This window comes from Schistocerca piceifrons, chromosome X (assembly GCF_021461385.2).
Source record: "Schistocerca piceifrons isolate TAMUIC-IGC-003096 chromosome X, iqSchPice1.1, whole genome shotgun sequence".
Classification (NCBI taxonomy): Eukaryota; Metazoa; Arthropoda; class Insecta; order Orthoptera; family Acrididae; genus Schistocerca; species Schistocerca piceifrons.
This window is the reverse complement of record NC_060149.1, coordinates 893,136,751-893,155,616: the sequence shown is the minus strand read 5'-3', so window position 1 is coordinate 893,155,616 and position 18,866 is coordinate 893,136,751. Positions and strand designations below refer to the sequence as shown.

Below are 18,866 nucleotides of genomic sequence, written 5' to 3'. Positions count from 1 at the left end.
AATACTGTGCTGCTCCACCCAGTGCATTGCAACATGGTTGGCTTCTCCTTGGAATGCTGTCCACAAGAAGGTGAAGATACTGTAGCTCAAGCTTGCCCCACTCTTCAACAGCACCTCTCCTGAGGTGGTCAAGTGTGACAGTAGGATTTCTACAACAATGGACTGCAAGTTCGAAAACTGGCCACAAGCATGTTCAATAGGATTCATGTAGTTGATACTGGAGGCAATCCCATTCAAATAATTCTGCCTCCTGGATACATGTGTTCAAGAGGTGTGAATAATGTGCTCATGCAGCACATCAACTAATGTTGATGGGTTGGAGGAATCTGCCCCCATCCGGTACAGCCCTCAAATTACCCTCGAGACTGATGAATGGCGTCCGACATCTGTAAACACGATTGACCCACCTTCCTGTTGAGATCAATTATTAATTATTCTTCACTCACTGAGTTAGGTTTAGACCAGTGTTCTGAACTTTAACCTCAGTGCCAGGCCTTCACATCATCATCGTACTGAAGATGAGTGAACAGATATGGTTTTAATAAATGTACATTAATTGTTACTCACTGTGTTGCCCACATTATTTTTCTTATAGTCTAATATTTCCCTGTGATGAGACAGTTGACATGTGCAAGCACACCGCATCACTGCGTCAACTGCTTTCGGTGGTTGAGTGTTTGCTTCTTCCTACCATTATATTCGGTGCCAAACTTATTTGGTGAATAAAACAGTCTCATTCCAGGTGTTTGTCACTTGCCCACCTTCTCGTTGTTATGGATTCTTAGAGGCCAAACTGGTCACATGGAGATGGTTGCAAACTGTCTGGATCAATAAAACTGTCCCAATAGCCTCCAAAAAGGCAGTGCACTTGGTTTTCTGTTGTATTCTCCGTTGAGTATCTGTGATCCAAAATTTGTAGGTCGTAGGTCATGAGCTGATCTTGCTGGCCATAGGTGGCCACTATGATGCAGATCTTCAATGTTCTGTGTCTCATACTAATTTCTTGTACAGTGATGATGCACAGTCTTAGCTCAAAATGACCCTTCAGCACATGTTAACAGTCTGAGCTACGTCAAAAACCACAGTGTCCTGTTCACAACTGAAGTCATAGTGCACACTACTGAACTGAACAGAGAATGCACATTTATTTCTACCTCCATTATATGTGCTTCCTGTACATCAAAATTTCCTGTGTCAAAAAAAGTGCTGAGAAAGTGGTTTCTGATATATATTGATATATATTCAAACGAACAAACATGCATGGGTGTGCGCCTCCACACACACACACACACACACACACACACACACACACACACACACACACACACAAGAAAAACAATCATGAGAGTGGTGCAAAACTTAGTTTATAAAGGGATAGAAATGTATGTATACATGAAAAAATATTGTGAAAATCAAACTGCCTTCAATGAGTCCAACAAATTTCTAATCCTCACACCAAGAGAATAGGGAGCACTCAGAACAGAATTAAACATCCACAACATAAGTAGCAATGTTATATTTGGCTACGTAATTTAATGCTAAATGATTTTCAAGTGCTATAAAATTTCAAACAACATTATACTTAATGTACTGCTCTCAGAAGTGTTCTATACATTAAAAATCTGAATGCATACCAAAGCCACCTAATGGCAAGTTGTCAATCAGTATACAGATCTGTAACTATTTCCCAAGTGGTGTTGACATTCCTGGCGGTAAATGTTTTTCAGATGTGATAAGTTTGCGCACCAGTTAAACTACTCATAAACAAAACCATTCCATAAGAAAGAGAAAATAATGTAGACAATTACAGCTCATCTTCTTTACCATCAATGTTGCCCAGGATTCCTAAGAAAGCTACGCATAAACTATCAGCGACACATCCCTACATATCATTATTGTCATACTATCAGTTTAGCTTCGGAAAAACAGCATCTGGCAAACACAATTTATAGTTTTTGGTGTAAAGTTCTTTCAGGGTCAAATTGTTTTGTCTTAGGGTGCAAAAACAACTAATGTCAAATGCACCCATATCAAAACTGTAGAACATGAAGACAAGAGGAGTTAAAAATGACAGGGATGTGGAGAAAGGTCTATAAAATACACCATAGAGAAACGGAGGTCCAAAAGTAAAAATTTAATGGCCTTCGTCATATTGCTACGACAGATAAAAAGTAAAATGCGGTTGACAGCCCATACATTATTTTCTAAAACAGCCAATAACTCAGATGGCCAACACAAATGAGTACATAAGCAGTTAAAAAGAGAGCATTCCACCAGGAAATGGCGGACCATCAAAAGTTGATCACAATGTGCAGAAAGTGGTGGGGGGGGGGGGGGGGGGGCACTGCTTAACAAATGGTGCAACCTAGTCAAAATTATCTCCTCACGGCGAGAGAGCCGAGAGGAGGTCGTCCAAGTCACCGGGAGAGGCTTAATAACCTGCAGCTTGCTTCCATGAAGGGAGGACCAGTGCTGATGTCAAAGTGACACCACCTACTGACAAGACAGCAACATAGAGGTCATCGGAGGGAATGTAAGAAATAGCAGGCTGAGTTACGAGGACTGCAGCCTTGGCTCAAGAGTGAGAAAGTGACAGCTTTCCTGGACCTGCTGCACTAAGGGATGGACGGTATACAGCACACAAAGGACTTAAAGGGCACTAAGAGTCTGAGCAGATGACTCAATTGAATAGCCTGTGTCGCTGGATGTACTGTGTGGCCTGATACAAGACGAAGAGCTCTGCTGTAAATACTGAGCAGTGTTGCGGAAGCCGATGTCGAAAAACATCGGGCCAATGACAAAGGCACACCTGACACCATGGTCAGTCCGATCAGTGTACACAAGGTACCATTGCGAAGTTCCATGTGAAGGTCCTGAAACTGAAGGTGATAAAGTGAGGCTGGAGTAGCGTCCTTACGAAGCGAATAAAGGCCAAGGTGTACATGGGCTGCTGCATGAGGCCAAGGTGGTGTAGGGTTTACACCCACCAGGAAAGTCGCAGGTAGTTTGAAGTTAAGCTGCCGGAGCAAGAGCCAAAAGTGATTTCCAGCAGGTAACAGAGATGAGGGACACACCCCATACTGGCGAGTCACCGAAGGAGGCGGCATACGTTGGATGGCCACACATGACAGACAAACAGCATGCGTATCTGCTGAGAAGAACGTCACGGCAGTAGGACAGCGGCAGTTCCTGCATACAGACTCTCAACCGGGCTAGTGTAAAAGATGCCAGTAGCCAATCGGATGCGTTGGTGGTGGACAGTTTTGATATGCCATAAGAGCAACGGAAGTGCAGCTGCATAAACGAAACAGCCATATTCTACAGGAGGGTGGTTCAATCTGCTCCCCAGGAAGTACCACTGAGGATGCACAGGACACTAAGGGACCGCATACAGCGGGCTGCCAGGCAAGACATGTGGGAGGACCAAGAAAGTTTCCTATAGAGCATTAGCCCCAGGAATTTCATAGTTATGAATGGAAGGGTAACAGGAAAAGATGTAAATACGGTGGAAGAAACCAACTGCACCGTCAGAAATTCATACAGACATGTTTGTAAGTGGAAAAAGGAAAGCCATTGGCAATGCTCCATGAGTAAATACGATCGAGACATCACTGAAGACACCACTAAATGAGACAGGTCCATGGAGCACTGCAATAGATGGCAAAATCGTGAACAAAAAGGGAGCTGGAGATGCCTGGCAGGCATTATAGGGTCAATGGCAATAGCAAAGAGGACGACGCTCAGAGCGGAACCTTGAGGCACACCATTTTCCTGGATAAAGGTGTCTGACAAGGCAGAGCCCACACAGACCTTGAAAACTCCGTCTGTTAAAAATTCCTCAAGGAAATGGGGCAGGCGGCCATGTAAGCCCCCACATGTATGGAGGATACCAGTCCTCCAGCAGGTGTTGTAGGCTTTCTCCAAATGGAAAAACACAGCCGCAGTCTGCGATTTCCACAGAAAACCATTCATGACATGGGTGGACAAAGTGACGAGACGGTCAACAGCATACACTCGAAATTCACACTGTGCAGTGGTTAGAAAATTGCAAGACTCGAGCCACCATACCAGCAAGCCATGAATTACACATTACATCACCCTGCAAGCACAGCTTGTGAGAGAAATGGGGCAGTAACTAGAAGGAAGGTGTTTGTCCTTACCGGGCTTAGGTATGGGTATGACAGTGACTTCACGCCAGCATCTAGGAAACATGCCCTCTGCCCAGATGCAGTTGTATATATTAGGCAGAAAGTGCTTGCCCGCAAGAGAAAGGTGCTGCAATATCTGGATGCGAACATCAACTGGTCCTGGGGGTTTAGGATCAGGATGAAGTGAGAGCATGATCTAGCTCTCTCATAGTAAAGGCAGCATTGTAGCCTCTTGATTCAGAGAAGAGAACGATGTCACCTGGAGATGGCAATAGGGTCCATGATGACATTGTCTGCTACTGTCAAGCCAGAAATTGTGGAATGGATCTTGGTCCCATCAAGCCATCGGAGGTTGTGGAACTGTTAAACTAGTGAGCGAAATCCAGCTAGCTGTTTTGCTATGCTGAAGAACATGACGACAATTTGCATGCTACTGTATATAATGAATGCAATTTGCCATTGTAGGATGACTCTTAAAACCACGGAGAGCACGTATCCGCACATGAATTGTGTCGCAGAATGCCTCAGTCCATCAAGGGACTGGGACACAGCATGGTAAAGAGGAAGTGCAAGGAATGGTATGTTCTTCAGTAGTAAGGATAACGTTTGTAAGATATTCTACCTGATCATCACAACTGGGGAAATACTGTACATCAAAAATCGCAAGGGAGGAGTAAAGCCTCCAGTCAGACTTAGTAAGTTGCATGTAGGTGGGATAGGAGTCAGCTTACAGACAGCACACAAGGAATGGTCACTCAAGTATATGTCAGAGAGAACGGACCACTGGAGATGATGGGCAAGCTGGGCAGTGCAAAGGATAGGTCCTAGTGGGAATAGGTGTGCGTGGAGTCTGTGTTAAGGCAGAAGAGGTTAAGTTGATTGGGAAGGTCAGCCAAGAGGGCACTTCTCGGACAGGTTCTGGGAGAGCCCCGAAGGGGATGGTGCACATTAAAGTCACCGGATGGCAGAAAGGGGTGAGGTAGCTGCCCAATAAGCTGGAGGAAGTCTGCCCTGGTCATATCAAATGATGGAGGGATGTAAACAGTACAAAGAGAAAAGGTCAAATGAGGAAGGGAAAGGAGAATTGCAACAGCTTGAATGTGGTTAGTAAGGAAGACGGGTTGACTATGAACGTCATTCCATATGAGCAGCATGACTCCCCCATGAGATGGACTGCCAGCCTCAGGGCGAAGGTCAAAACGGATCAGGAAGAAATGCGTGACCTCAAAGCGGTCTTGAGAGGCAATTTTGTTTCCTGAAGGCAGAGACCAAGTGGATGCAGCAATTCTAAGAGCAGCTGTAAGTCTTCTTTGTCGGGTTGAAGGCCATGAACTTTCAATTAGAGGAGAGTTATGATGAAGAAAAAATGAAGGGGTGTTACCTCGGTGGCTGCCAAGCGCCAGCCTCTGAAGACTCACTGCTACAGGGGACAGCACCTGCTCCATGACGTCTACAGAAGCATCGGCATTCTCCTTCTGTCGGCCAGCTGAGTCCACAACAGAAAAACAGTTGGTGATGTGCACCGGCAATACAGAAGTCCACCGGGCAAGGGTATTGCATGGTGACACCATCATAGAGGATCTTTTAGTCGGCGAACAAGAAGACCATTTGACTTTTTGGAGCCTTTCGGGTTGGCTGGAGGAACATAGGAAGTCTTCACGGGAGTATTCCTTTGGTCTTTTCAGGCCTGCCAGTTTTGTAGCTGGTGTCTTTTTCCCTGCCTGTGAGACAGAAGTTTGGTGGCATGTTGCACAGCTGGAGGGGGAGATGGGGATGCTACCATGGCACTGGGCAATTTAATGACCGCGATGCTAAATTTGAGATTGCAGGTCTGCGTGGGCATCTCCTTCGTGGAGCGAGATGTTGCAAGAACAGCACTGTACGTGTCAGATGGTAGAATGCAGGGTTTCCGACTAGCCAACAACTTGTTAGCGTCCAGGTAAGGCACTTTGTCCTTCACCGAGATCCCCTGGACCGCCTGCTCGAGATACACGTGACAATTGGGGGGAGGAGATGGCACGGTCGCCATTGCAGTTGCAGCATGGAGGAGGCGGACAATTGCCCTCGTTTGTGTCCCTATCACAGGTTACATTTGGCTGTGTGGAGGCAGGGCTCTCGAGTGTGGTTGTAATGACGGCACTGGTAGCAGCACACTGGGTCCAGAATACATAGTCTCACTGTGATAACTTCATAATCTCCTTTGATCTTTGACGAAATAACCACTCTATCAAAGGTGAGAAAGAGAGCGCGTGTGGGCACTAAAGAGGCATCTCCTTTTCTCATCACCCGATGGACTGACATCCTGATCAGAGAGGTACATTTGGATTTCCCCATTGGTCAGACCATCAAGCAGCCTAGAGTAATTAACAGCACAGGAAGAATTCAGCGTTCAATGGGCCTCAACACAAAAAGGATAGCCATGGAGATGTGAAGCTGCAAGCAGTAGTTGTGCTTGAGAATAAGAAGTAGTCTCCAAAAGCAAAGTACCATTGCGTAAACAAGAGCACGATTTCACGAGGCCAGCAACTGCATCAGCACCTTTCTGATTAATAAATGGAGCGAAGGGCTGACCGTCTTCAGTATGTGAAACTACAAGGAACCACGGTGCAGCTGGGAGGGTCTTTGAATCGTTAGCCGCATTCCGTTTACATTTTGTAGCTGTGGACTGTGAAGATGATGATTGGCTCATTGTGAGAAAATTCCCCAAGATTACCATCATCTCCAATGGTGCTCTCCTTCCAACTAGGGAGCCCCCTTCAGAAGGGGGCACACCCGCCTTAGGTGACTGTTCATACCTCAGGTCACACCTCCCAAACACCTGACGGAGGGACCAATTGGCAATTTGGGAAGGCAGCAGCTCAGGCACTCATCCCTCCCTGGGCCTGGCCTGTACCAGCAGGTACTGTGAACACTACATGTCGACCTGGTGCTAGGAATTACACATTACCCAGTCACCCGCTATGTGTCAGACACATGGGGCTGGCCTTCATGAGTGCACAGGGAGGGCGAAGAAAATGAGAAACCTCAAAGCTGAATCGGAGAAAGGACAGGAGAAACAACAAAGAAAGAAAAGAGGAATGAAACACAATGGAGAGTATTCTGATACTGACTACCGAAAATGCAGAATACATTTCCAAAAACAGCCTAGACATGTTCCCCGAGGGATGGGAAAGAGCAGCAAGAGGATGGGAAAGGATGCTGCAAAGGCTGGGGCCCCGTGGTAGCCAAGAACAAACCTGCCAATGAGTGGTGAGCCCCCTGGGGGTCTTTCAGGGTTAAATGATAAACTGATGACCGTAAGCACTCTTTTTTTATTTAACAAAAACATTTGATTCTGTGACAGGGGGTTTAATTTTGCGTAAGTTGAAACATTACTGGAAAGGGGTAAAGTTCACCAATGGTCCTTTTCAAACATTCAGCAGTGTGTAAGTAAATAACCTGGTATGTAATGCATTCTATGCATACAGAGACAGTTATTTTGTTGTATCACCATTATGCTCTCAGTCTGTTTCCCAGACCAAATGCTCTATGGGTTCTCTCCATACACCTGAAAATGCTAGGTCATGCTCCACATGGTCAGACTTTGTGTAGCAGAAACTTTCTCATAAAAAAACTAATGAACAAGAAATACTATTGTTTTAAATTGTTCATGTACAATTTCTTGTTTCCTGTTTATGCCAGCCATAATAATCACTCTAAAAGCAAAACAGCTATCACCACACAAACATTTTCAAAAAATAAACACTAATGTTCAATGCACACCCTGAAGTATACACAGTAAGCGAATTTATATTATTGTTATTATTGTAATTATTACTGCTATTAGCAGCAGCAACATTAGTGTTATTTGATACAGTGACAAGTCTAAACATTATGATCATTATGTATATGAAGATAGTGATCTTGCAGCTCTCGTAGAATGAAATTACAATGAAATCCAGACCATTTGCTGTTTACAGGCACCGATAAATATCAACGGTGACAGCTGAAAATGTGTGCCCCAACCAGGACTCGAACCTGGGATCTCCTGCTTACATGGCAGATGCTCTATCCGTCTGAGCCACGAGGACACAGAGGGTAGTGTGACTGCAGGGACTTATCTCTGTCATGCTCCCCGTGAGACCCACACTTCCAACTTACTGTCCACACACTACACTTGTAGTCGTCCTGTCCACTACACTCATTACTCGTGGCAATCCATCTACCAATTCCCTTAAGAGTTTGAACAATGTGAGTGCATCTGCACTGAAGAAAATCATTGGCCAGTAAGCTGAAGTGTGGGTCTCAAGGGGAGCATGCCAGAGATAAGTCCCTGCAGTCATACTATCCTCTGTGTCCTCGATGGCTCAGTCAAACAGAGCATCTGCCATGTAAGCAAGCGATCCCAGGTTTGAGTCCCGGTCGAGGCACATATTTTCAACTGTCCCTGTTGATATTTATCAATGCCTGTAAGCAGCTAATGGTCTGGATTTCATTGTACTTTCATTCTGATCATTTGTTTAATTATGAGTTGATACACATCTGAAATTCTATACAGCAGCGATTCCGCATGGCTTTGTTTCGACGAGTCCTTGGCACATTTCCTGACGTACACAACACGAGGTAATTATGCACAGGTTGCACAATTCCTGTAAATGATATGTTGGTGGTTTGTGGGTGTGAATCTGGTGCCTAATAATGTTCCAGATGAGTTCAAACAGGTTCAGGTTCAGATATGGTGAACTTGGTGGCCTATTGAGTTGCAGTCAGCATGTGCTCACCTGCATGAAAGTGTGGACAGTGAATGATGGGGAATGACTGCTATTCGCTCGACTTCACCACGTTGATGCAGTGTTTCAGTACCTTTCCCTGGAGCATTGGCCTCCATATCTCCAAACTCTCCACAATTTTACTGATATTACGATTTTATGGATTTATGGCAGAGTACCAACAACATGTGTTACTGTTCAAGCTGAAACTATTGGTAAAAACTTGTTTACACCTTAACTACTCTTCAGAAGCAAGTCGTGACTGGCTACGGAGTGTGCTTCACCCTGTAAAGATGAACTCGAGGGACATCCAGTTGCGTTCTCTCTTACTCTGAGCTCCTTCATGACTATGTGGGTTCACTGTTATTCTCCAAAAACCACTACAGCAAGATTCTGGCCTTGTGACATGGACAGTTATCCTGCTGGGAGATACCATCACTGATTGAGAAGACATCAGACATGAAGGGGTGCAGGTGGTCTGCAATAATGCTCATGTAGTCCACAACTGTCATGCTGTTTCAGTTACCATCACATGAGTTTCATTTGACCAGGCAACATGTTTCCATGGTCCAGTCTTTATTATCCTGTGCCCCCTGCAGTCTTAAGAGATAAGGTCTCATTTGGAACACCATGTTAATAACATGCACTGAACGGTGTACTCTGGAATACTTGTGACTGCACCAGCACTGTACTATGTCATCAGATCTGGCACAAACTGCTACATATCCTGCTTTACAGAGTGGGCAAGCCACCGACCTCCACATCATAAGATAAAGCACAAAATGTTTAAGATGATGTCACCTACTTCTGATTTTACCGTCCATCAACCACTTCCTGTAGAAACTCATGACAACAGCGCTTTAACACCAGGCGTAGTGAGCCAGGAAGATTAAGAGTCGCCATAGGGCGGTGAGGTTAGGACAGTCCAGGAGAATGTGGTCCACTGTCAAACAGGCACTGCAATGACATTGGGGTGCATCCTCATGACAAAGAAAAATGACCACGAGTCAGCCAAGTATGGCCAAGGCAGAGATGACAAAGGACAATGGAGTCCTTACGAGAGGCACTCATAGACGATCTTCACAAATTTGTGGTCTCCTTTATTGCCCGTAGTTTGATGGGTGAAGTCAGAGTATGTCATTCCATATTCCAAATCATTACAACTTGAAGACATAATACCTATCAATGGTCTGATGCCAGAATACTGACCTCAAGAGGCAGTTGCTGGTAGCCAATTTAGCCAGCCTATCAACAAGTTCATTCCCCAGGATCCAGACAAAGACCACCGAGTGTCCACATTGAGGGTAAAAAGGGAATCCTGGATAGTCAGGACCAAGGGATGGTGAGAGTAACACTGGTCACGATCTTGTACATACTTAAGGAGTAGCTACATATGAGGAAGGACTCACCGGTGCAGGAACGGATATGCTCAAGAGCATGAGAGATGGCTACCAACTCTGCAGTGAAAACACTGCAACCATCCAGCAATGAACAGAGTTCATTACATCACACATGGATATAAGCAAAGCCAGTGTGTCTGGCAACCATCGAGCCATCAGTATAGACTATTTCCGAATCACGAAACACACTGAGAATGGAGAATAACTGGCAACGGAGGGTCTCAGATTGAGCCGAGTCTTTTGGACCTTGTGAAAGGTCAAGACAGAGCTGTGGATTGGGGGTGCACCATGGAAGTATAAAAAAGAGGTAGGGGGGAAAGCTGGAGTTCTGAAAAAAAGGGACCAGATACAGGTGGCAATCGTAACCCCAGACCCAGGCTGCCGTTGCAGAAGGTCGATCTCTGTATATGGAGACAGGAGACGGTAGTTCGAGTGCTCCAGGGAGAAACGGATGCTTAATGCACAAGTGATCAACTACTGTTCACACAGAATACGCTACTGTGGGACCCATGCCTCTGCTACGTGGCTGATCATGGAGCTAGTATAAAACTTGCCAGTTGCCAGCCGTACCCCACAATGGTGTATTTGGTCCAGCATCCATAATGTAAAAGGTGTCACTGAGTCGTATGTGAGACCCATATAATCTGAACAGGACTGGATCAATGCTTTGTAGAGCTGCAGCAGAGCAGAGTGGTCAGTACCTCACTTGGTATTGCTGAGGTATTGAAGATTGTTGGGGTATGACCAACGTGTCTGCTTTAGTTGCCAAAGATGGAAACCATGCCAACCAGGCATCAAAGACCAGTCCTGAAAAATGATGAGATTCCAACACATTGAGGTGCTGGCCATCAAGGTACAGATCCACATGGGGATACCTTATACAGCAAAGGATAACGTAGGTCTTGGCAGCTGAAAATAGGAAGCCATGGGTGAGAGCCCAAGATTGTGTTCTGCATATTTGCTCCCTACAATCTGTGTTCAGCAATGCCCATTGAGGGTGAATAAAAATAAATGCAAAGGTCATCAGCATACAAAGACGGTGACACTGCAGGTCCCACAGCTGGCACCAGACCATTGACAGCCACTCAGAGCCCCGTTGGTACGCAGTCATCCTGTGAATGGAAGGTGCTATGGGAGGTGCCAACCTGTACGTGGAAAGTGCAATGTGAAAGTTCTGGATTAAAATTGAAAGCAGGCCATTGAGGCCCACTCACGTAATGTGGCAAGGATTTGGTGATGCCATGTGGCAGATCAAAAAAGACTGCAACAAGGTGTTGACGTCAGGCAAAAACCGTTAAATTACCTGCAGTAGAGCAGCCTCAGCAAAAAGCACTCTGTGTTGAAGCTAAAAAGTCCCTGGATTTAAGGATCCAATACAGTCTTTGACTCACCATTCATCCAAGGAACTTGCAGAGGGCACTGCTTAAACTGATTAGACAAGAGTTGTCCATCTGAAGAGGCAATTTACCCATTTTCAAAACTGGAAGAACGATACTTTCTCACTACTGGGAAGGGAATTCCCCTCACTCCAGAGACAGTTGAAAAGTCCAAGTATATGACATTGGCTGGCCACCGATAAGTGTTGGATCATTTGGTTGTGCACTTGGTCCAGTCCAGGAGCCGTGTTGGGGCAGAGAGTAAGGGTGCTAGCTAGTTCCCACTCGCTAAACATGGTGTTATAAGGTTCCAGGTGATGTGAAATGAAAGAAAAAGGGAGCCAGATGGTGTTAGGAAAGATGGAATGCAGGCGGGTAGTGGATCAATGCTCAGGCCTGGGCAAAATTCCAAGCAAAATGCTCAGTGATTAAGTCTGGGCTGGTGAGAACAACACCATTCAGGGAAATTCCTGGAGCACTTGTAGGAGGACAGCAGCCAAAAATACGCCTGATTTTTGCCCATACCTGTGAAGAGGGAGTATGCAGCCCTATGGCAGTAACATATTATTCCTAACAAATCTGTTTCTGGTGCTTAATTGGATAACAGACCCAAGCATGAAGCAGTTTGAAGGCCAGGAGGAGCTCAATAGATGGATGCCATTTGTACCATAGGAAGGCACAGTGGCAGTGTTTAACAGCTACAGCAATTTCAGGGAATCCCAAGGAAGACGGAATTTCTGAAGCAGCTGCCAAAAGGATGGTGTCAGTCAAACTTTGTACAGACCCATCAGTGCTATTGTGTGGTGGAGCAGTTGCAGTGGCAGCAAAGGAAAAGGCATCTCAATCCGAATTAGTAAAGGCCCACCTGGAAGGGCATCCAGGTCAGTGAGGCTGTATAAAAGATGAGCCAATCAGAAAATGATCTATCACACAAATCCACTGAATGGAGGGGAGGAATCCAGGGTTATAAATGGAGAGATCAACGGCTGAGAAAGTGCTGTTTGCCACACTAACTTGTGTTGGAGCTCCAATGTTGAGTAGGTGAAGATCAAGTCCTGCCAGCAGGTCTTCAATAGTTCTGTCCTGGTCAGTGGTCGCAGTACCACCCCACAATAGAGGGTTAGGAGCATTGAGATCACCAAGGAGGAGGAAGGATGAAGGGAGCTGTTAAAGGAGGGCAAGAAGAACAGGATGGGTACAAGGCCAGTCTGGGCTTGAGATAAAGATTACATATTGTTACTGCAGAGTCTAAATGCATCTGAAAGGCCACCGCTCCCAGCACAGATTCAAGAGGAATCCAAGAACTAATGATGTCTGTGCAGACAAATGCACAGACATCACCAAAGGCTTGTAAAGGGCCAACCCATTTTCGGCAGAAGGTCTGGAGGGTGAGAGAAGGGGTTGGGAAGAGAGCAAGTCACAGCAATATCCAGATCAGAGAGAGAACGAGTGGCCTTGAGGCCCACAGACTGTGGTTCCCATGTCTGACTCTTAGTAATAGGCTTCTTGTCCTGGAGATGCTGGTGAGGGTACTCCTCGAGGGACCCCATTCCCAGCAGGTAACACAGAAGGAGTGGTTCTGTGATAGAAAGGAACAGGAACCACCCAGGAGGAGGAAAGGGGAGGGGGACAAGGCGGAGGTAAGGAGGAAGGGGGACGACCTTGGGGGTGGGGGGAAGGGAGGAGGTGGAGGAGGAGGAAGGGGGACGAACCCAGGGGGGGACGGGGGAGGTGGAGGAGGAGGAAAGGCTGCAACAGAAGTGAAGGTAGATGTTAGAGACACTGGGTGGAGACAGTTGAATTTCTGTCAGGCCTCAGAGTAGTATATATGGTCAAGAGTTTTGAATTCCTGAATCTTCCTTTCCTTTTTATAGATAGGGCAAACCAGTGGCAGTGAGTGAGGAGAATGTCAGCTGGAACGGTTCACTCACTTGGTCAGTGTGGTGCAAGGACTCCCCACAAGGAGAGGATGGCCACAGTCATCACAAATACCTTTTACAGCGCTTCGTGAAGACGTGGACAAAACAGAGACACTGGAAATGGCACATGGGATGTGGGTTATAGGGCTTCATGCTGAAATGGTAAACCTTAACCTCGACTTTTTCTGGGAGCATATCCCACTCAAAAGACAGAATTTAAGTGCCTGTATCAATGTGATTGTCCTTAGCAACTCTCTGGACTAGCCAAACGAAATAAAACACCATGCAGTGCCAGATTAGTCCTTAGTTCATCAAATTGAAGGACGAGATCCCTATGGAAGATAATGTCCTGGGTCATATTTAAGGCTGGTGAGTAGTGATGATCACTGGGATGTCTCCTAAGCAATCACAAGCAAAAAGCTCTCTGACTGGCAGAAGAGGTTTCAATCAATAGGAAACCAGATCACATCTACATCACGTCACATCACGTCTACTACACCAAGCTTATATTCTGTGTGTTCGAAAAAGAGCAGTTTGGTAACAGCAAAAGTCTCCCCGTCTGTTCTGGAACAAACCAAGTAATGGGGAAAGGGTTTGATCTCAAGCCGATGGGCATGGCTCTCCTCTCAGGGGCTGACCAGGGAGGGTAAGGTGGAGGGAGCAGGAGTAAGAGCAGATAGAGAACTGTTCCTTTCTGATCAGGTGGCCGCAGAAGAGCAGATAGAAGTGGGGAGCTTGGCATGCTTCATGTGCAGAGTGTCTGCCCTGGTACCATCCACTCCGATAAGAGGCTCACCACGTCGGCACCACCGAGCCGCAGCATGGGCAGTCACTGCTGGGAGATCCGATGCCCTGAAAAGGTGAGCAACCACTCCTTGTCTTACATGAGATCGTGACACTCAGGTACCAGAAGTGTGGTTCCCATGTTATCAGGTGCTCAGTCACATGGGTGCACAACAGCCCCACCACATGGACTGGTTACCGTACTGGTCACCTAGGGGGTGGGGTAGGGGGTTCTATGGCAGAAAACAAAGAGGGTATGACAGGGTAAGGAGGAGGGTGTACCCATGCCAGAGACACTAGGTATGGAATTCTTCCCCAAATTGTTCACCCTATGGAAACAATGTACAAAGGGAGGTCAAGCCCAAAAAGCCAAAAAAAGGAGAGTGAAAAGATAAGACAGGAGAACAAAATAGAGTAGCAGAACTGAGGGAATAGCAAGGTCACCCTCAAGCGAACAACGAGGGAAAAGAGGGAGGGGGAGGAGGGGGGGGGGGGGGTTGGCAGGACAAGGAGGAGCTACGATGCGAAGGACTGGATACTGGATATGGGGATGGGAAGGACTGGAGACAGGATATGGGGAAGGGAAAGCAGCCAGGAGAGAAGAAAGGCTGCAATAACTCAAGGCCCCGTGCATGCCACACCACACATGTATGCACATGCACACGAGAGCTTGGTCACGGGGGGTGGGGGTGGGGGGGATATCATGCCGACCGCAACCAATAGGTATGTCTCCTGTTCCTCACAGCTAAAGAAACATGGTAGTTAGTTACATTACAACACAGTGCCAGATGTAGAGGAAGCACACTGAGCCTCGTCAATTTTGCACGGCTATGTAAGCTGCACAGGCAGCTGTGTCCCTCACCTTCAACACCTTCTTCCAAGCTGTTTGAACTTACTTGTCCTATCACACACACTGCATCCAAGAGAGTTCCACTCAGAATGGGGTTGTGCCTGCAGCACTCGAGAAGGTATCCTGCACCCATTCTGTCCCCAATATTGAGTTGGAGAGGCAATGTAATTTGACTGCAGAAACAACTTTTTCATAAAAGACAGAAGTTATCCGACAGAAGCTTTGATGCCAGTGATGTGCTGGCGTAAGCTGCAGCCAGCACACTGGTCGGCAAAGATGTTTAGCGAAGATCGATAGTAGGCACCGGATCGAGTGCACTTATCATGAGAGAGGCCAGAGAGACACCAACAAGCAACACGCCACTAATGCCCTCTCAACAGCAAGTATTTAGGCTACTGCCACTGACGGGAGAGCCTCACACACTGACTCGACTCGATACTCCAGGTCGGCGTACGTCATTCATTCTCAGGGTGGTACAGTTATCGCAGGCACAGCAACCCAATTATTGCAATAGCAAGATTACTGATATTGTCTGCAAGAGGACTATTACTGATGAGCTTGTACCACAGAACATGGACTCTATTCGAGTTAAGTAAAACCTACAGTTCATGTAAATAAAAAATCATTAATTCACATGTGCATTTGTGTTGTAGAAAGAGGACACCGGCCATCCCTAACAACACCATCTCCCTCGTTTCCTTATGGTAAAACATTCTACAAGTGATTTGTAGGGTAAGGAGGTATTCAGATTTAGCTTAGTTCTCAGGTTGGCCAAGGGCGTGCGTAGATTCTTTCCTAGGTCAGTATAAAAATTTTCCAAGTGTGTGTGGTTCACTTGATCACTCCTAGTTTGTTGGTAGTGGTTGTAGTTTGCCTCTCCATTTCCTACAACCTTAGAATTAGGATGCAGTGCTTTTATTTGTGCCTTCACATCAGTGTCATGGATTCCAACGTCTTTCGACTCTTCCAGCCAGCTTTCTGCTTTTCGCCCACAAGTTTATTTCTTGAAATTCTCATGTGGCTTGGTGTCCAGCTAAATATGGTCAAGCACCATGCAGTTTGGTTAATGTATTTTTTGTAACTGTACATTCTGGCAACTCTATGTCACAGTATAAAATGATAACATTGTTGCTTTAATGTGTTTTTATGTAATGTACAGCTTGACTGGTAGTTCTGCAGTCAACAGACTGCAAACACTTGGTAGGTATTATTGGTACACTCCACTGTATACGATTGTGTAGTCAACTCTATCTTTTACTTTAAGATGGACTGAAAGAAAGTCATCAGAATGTTGGGGAGCTGTTTTACTCAAGGGTCCACAATACAGAGACTTACCACAAAACATGCTGCTCACCAAGGAAATAAAAAAGGTGGAAGTCTATACAAACGATCCATCTGGGGAAGTTTGAGGTAATTTCTCAAGGTCTCCAATCTTACTCCAGTTACTCTGCTAGTTCTGTGGAAGTTTACGAAGAGCCTAAGATGCTTTTGGGACAGAACCAGGCGACACAGATCGTATGACATCTGATGGATCACCATTGCATAGTTTACAAGTAGCTGCTGCTGTGGGAGTCATAGCAGTGGGCTGTACGATTTTGCTATGAAGCTGTTGACAAGGTTCATGTAGGATTAACCAGCTGCCACCTTTATGTCCCTATAGTATACCGGATCTAATAGTCACATCAACAACTGTGATGTGGATTCATATGCTGTCAATCTCTGGTCAAGAATAAGAGTACTATGAGTTCATAAAATCTTCAGAGGATCACGCGATCAGTTCCCAGGGTAGTGCCACAGAGTTTTATCATGCAGTGGGCTCCTAGTTGACATGTGCAATACCCAAGTTACAGCTAGTGACACTATTTACTTAATTCTAGTTATTTACCTAAATAGAGCTCAGGGTTCAAAGTGTGCAGATCCCAGTGTTTATTACCCAGTGTTTATATTTTCCAGATTGTTCCTTGGAGTTGACATCCAGCAATCCTCATTCATGAGGCACCACAATATAGGCAGGAAATCACCTACATACAGTGATGGTGAGACCTTCAGACTCACATTTGATATGATGCCACTGATTGCAATGGAGAACTGTGTGAAACTTGTTTTATAGGTAGGTTACTGAGATTTGCAACTGTATGCAATCAAAACAACCACTGGAATAGAATGTTGGCAGGTAAGCATATGTTAGCACCACATGATATCACAAGCTTTCAAAACACCAAGAGAATCTACAATCACACACAACGCACCTCAATGTTGAGGAGATGCTCAGCAGATTGAACAACTGCAGAAAGAATGCTCCAGGAAAGTGTAACATCTCTGGACACTAGCTTTTCTTTAATGGTGTTGAGATGAGAACAACCTGTGGCACTGTGACACTCAGTGAAACTGAAGAAGACCGATCAGATTTTACAACAAGTGGGCACGGTCACAGTGAGGGAGCGCATTCATTTTAAATGGAAAGAGCTGGATAAGAATGCACATACATTGCTATAATTCCACCTAAGTATCACAAAAGCACTGCCAGCAAACACTTGGGTTTGTTGCACTGCAGCCCTTACACCGACACTGAGGTACAGAAATGACACACAGCTGCAAAACAGTTCAGCAAATTTGAAAAACTGTCGAATCATCAGACTGCTAACAAGGAGGCGAATAATACTAGACCCATTGTAAACCAGACAAAGAAAGTAATGGAATCAGCTACAACTTTGGCCCTCACAAAACGACTGAACTTCACAGTGCCCGAGAACAATACTGAAATGGAACATTATGTGTGGCGTGAAGGAACCAATTCAAGGACTACCAAAAGAAGAAGCAGAGGAGATCATGTGGGAAACCTGCAGTATCATCAATAGGTCCTGATTTCTGAAAGCGAACATAACTGCTACGGAACAGGAAGCTCTCCAATCACTGATAAAAGATGCTGACACTATAGTTCTTCCAGCAGACAAAGGGAATGCAATGGTGCTGATTCGCAGTGGATGACGATAACCAGGAAAACAAAGGCTCTTTTGAAGAGCTCAAATCTATCAGAGGCAGTTAAGAAGTGGCTGTGTCCTAGAGCAACAGTGACACCACACCTGTACGGATTGCCCAAAATCCATAAGGAAGTGGTGCCTCTGTGGCCAGTAGTCAACACCATTAACTAGCATAATTAAGGACTGGCCACATACCTCATTATGCTTCTAAGACCACTTGTGAGACACTGTGGTCATCATGTGAAGAAATCAGCCTATTTCGCGAAAGTACCTAAGGACATGCAACTACAAAGAGATGTCCTGCTCACGAGTTTTGATGTTACGTCACTATTCAAGACTCCTTGGCACTACTTACCCAACATTTTGAGCTGCAAACAGTTAAAAATTTTTAACATGCACTGAAGACCACCTACTTCATGTGCAATGGAGTTTTATGAACAGACAGATGGAGTGGTTGTGGGATCCTAACTGGCTCCCTGGATTGCAAAGCTCTACATGGAACAGTGAGTTTCAAACTCCTTACCAAACACCTAAGCACTTCTTTCGCTAGTTGACAATACTTTTGTGGTGTGGGAGTATAGCGAAAAGGTGCTGGACATGCTTCTGGAGTACCTTACCAGCATTCACTGTGGAAATAGAGGGGAATGGTTGTCTACCTTTG

At 45.6% G+C, this 18,866-nt stretch overlaps 1 protein-coding gene across 1 annotated transcript in view; it reads right to left on the bottom strand.

The window, feature by feature from the left end:
- Positions 1-18,866, bottom strand: part of LOC124721730 (zinc finger FYVE domain-containing protein 9) — a 377,978-nt gene that overhangs the window by 287,653 nt on the left and 71,459 nt on the right. The gene's annotated exons all lie outside the window — the stretch shown is intronic.